The sequence below is a fragment of the Meles meles genome, chromosome 12, assembly GCF_922984935.1.
Source record: "Meles meles chromosome 12, mMelMel3.1 paternal haplotype, whole genome shotgun sequence".
NCBI classification, from domain to species: Eukaryota; Metazoa; Chordata; class Mammalia; order Carnivora; family Mustelidae; genus Meles; species Meles meles.
In genome coordinates this window covers 79,753,224-79,756,350 of record NC_060077.1, presented here as the reverse complement: position 1 = coordinate 79,756,350, position 3,127 = coordinate 79,753,224, and positions in this window count along the sequence as shown.

Below are 3,127 nucleotides of genomic sequence, written 5' to 3'. Positions count from 1 at the left end.
TTTACTTTTTCCTTCATTGATCTCGGGTAGTAAGTAGTCATTTATTTTCCAAGTAGGCCCAGGTTGTGATCCTTTCGGGTTTGTCATTTGCTACATGCGGTGCCCTGGGTGCCCTCCCACGTGCAGCGGAACACGTGGAAGCAGAAAAAGAGAAGCAGGAATAATAATGGGTACAGCTTACCCTTGCTGGGAATGACAGACACCAACTAATTAAGATGGTTCATTTGATGTTTCCACCTCTGATAAACCAAATACTGGTAAAAGTGTGGTTCAAAAAAAAAAAAAAAGTGTGGTTCAGCTGGAACTCTTCATCATTGCTGATGGCAGTTTTAAAAAGCTCTTTAATCTTCTTGGCAAGCATTATTTATTTAACCAAGTAATTCTAATTTTGAGAGTCCATGCAGTTTTAAAAGGAAAGAAGGGGGCTTTGGTGTCAGACAGAGCTGGGTTTTAATCTCGGATCTGCCACTTGCTAAACGTGATCTTGAGTTTCTTTATAATATTTCTCTCCCAGGCTCTGTAGCATGATCAGAGTCTTTCAAAGTGGTTTCAGAAGATGATAATGGGCTCTCTTCTGCTGTAACACAGAGAACAACCAGATAGAATAAAATAAAAGATTTAAATAAATTAGATGGGTTTGAAAGAAATAAGAGGAAATGCCATAATCCCTGATCAGCTAGTCTGGGGAGAGAACAAGCCACGGTGGAGGCTACATTGTGCATAGATAAACCCTAGACACTGGGCCGAAGTTGTGCAGTTCACTTCGGGCTTTGTGGATACACCTCGCCTGCCTTGCCATAGCAAAAAAGGTCTGGGGACTTTATTCAGGTATGATGAGAAGCCTTTGGAGGGGTTACACCTGCTTGCCCCATGTCACAAGTCGTGGGATATTTATTTTCCTTTTCTGGAGGAATACAAGATTCTACACATAGCAGATAGTTTATTGGATGTCCAAGAGAAAGGCCCTTGTAATAAATTGAGGAATAAAGAGATGTTAAAGACATGATCCCACTTTCAATGGAAATACCTACTGGGGAGACCATGAGAGATTTGGTTTCATGAAACAGCAATACCCAGGGGTATCCAGCTGCCACACCCGCGTCGCCGCCACCTACGATCTCTATAATGCTAGCTTACCCCTCTCCCCCCACATCTGTACCAAAAAGTGTAGGGGTTTCATTTTCTGACCAACACTATGACAGGTCAGATCTTCAGCAGATTGTCTTTTTCTTTGGGAAATAAAAGTGGTTTTTAGGGCGCCTGGGGGGCTCAGTTAAGCATCTGCCTTCTGCTCAGGTCATGATCCCAGGGTTCTGGGATTGAGCCTTACATCGGGCTCTCTGCTCACCAGGGAGTCTGCTTGTCCCTCTGCCTGCTGCTCCCTCTCCCTGTGCTCTGTCTCTCTCTGACAAATAAAATCTTAAAAAAAAAAAAAAAAGTTTTTAATCTCATGAAACAGTGTAGTGTTTTCTAAAGGAGAGTCAGGCTGACCTGAGCAAACAACACGGAATCCCAGGCTGTGGCTTTTGGCCCATCCGCTAAAGGGCTCTGTAATACCCCTCAGTGCGGTGAGAGGAGACACGGTGGGTTAGAAATGGAAGAGTAGCGACAGTGGTCCAGATGGATTGAGTTCCAGGCAGTGCCCCTAAAAGTGAAAGTGAAGCCAGCATGAATGCGCGCTCCGTTGGAGCGCTGGGCTGGGCTCCTATCTCATCCTGAACCTTTGCAGTCTTTCACGGTAAGATGATGTTAGCCACATCCTTAAATAGGTTTAATAAAGGGAACTTTTTTTTTAAGATTTTATTTATTTGGCAGAGCGAGAGAGGGAACACAAGCAGGGAAAGTGGGAGAGGGAGAAGCAGGCTTCCTGCTGAGCAGGGAGCCCAGTGCGGGGCTGGAGCCCAGTGCGGGGCTCGATCCCAGGACCCCAGGATCATGACCTGAGCCCAAGGCAGACACCTAACGACAGCGACCAAGGAGCCCCAATAAAATTAAATAAAATAATAACAAAATAATAAAATATATTTATATTAATATATTAATATTATATGTTTATATATAAATAAAATAATAAATATATTAATATTAATATATTATATATACATATATTTATATATTATTATATACTATATATAATTATAAATATATATTTGTATATAATGTATATTATATATTATATATAATATATAATATATATAATTGCAATATAATTATATATGTATATATTTATAATATTAATATAAAAATAAATAAAATAAAAAATAATAAAATAAATAAAATAAAATTAACCATTACACAGTTATGCGCGATCTGAGGGACCCGTTTCCTGAGAGGGCTCACGCCTACAGCCAAAATAACAGGCGCAGGTTACAAGCGTGCCTCTTTCCCCCCACCACACCCCTCACCCCCTCTCGGAGCGCTTTAATTGGAAAGATACTAACAGATTAAAGTCTTAGCCATACGCAGTTCCTTGCTTGACCTGCAGAAAACCGTGGCCCTTGGAAATGTGCTGCGTGTTAGAAAACATCGTAGGGGCACACCACTGATGGTGAGCAGAGCCTCCAGGAAGTGGACCCATGTAAGGGGGAAAGGGTGACCCCATTCCACGTGGATGATTTAGCTCAGGTCGTGCTTACCTTGTGGGTTCGAGCACTGAAGTGTCTGGTGCTTCATTTCCAAGCAGAGATGTAACATGTCAGTGCGGGAGGGAAGGCCAAGGTGATCTTCCGGATCTAAACGGAGGGACCGCATGGCTGGCGCTTTAGACTTGCCTCAGGTGGGAACTGATGTATGGGCCACGGGAGGCACGTGGCAGAACTCCAGCACACGATAAGGCAAATCCTCGCACGGTACTTAAGGGTCCAATCAGATAAATTGACGCATCAAAGGATTATTTTTGCTTGATGAAGCATTCTGGGTTTTCAGTCTTGCTGGACTCCATCTTTAACGAGATCTTGTCCTCAAGGGGCTGGACTTTGGACATTCCGGCACAGGCATGTGGGCCGTGGGCTCCGGTTAATTGAAACGCAGCTCTTGATGAAGCCCTGCTGCGCTTATAATTTCAAATTTAGAAATGGGTAGAGAGAGGAGTAGATAATGTGAGGGGATTTTTTTTTTTTGCCTCTGA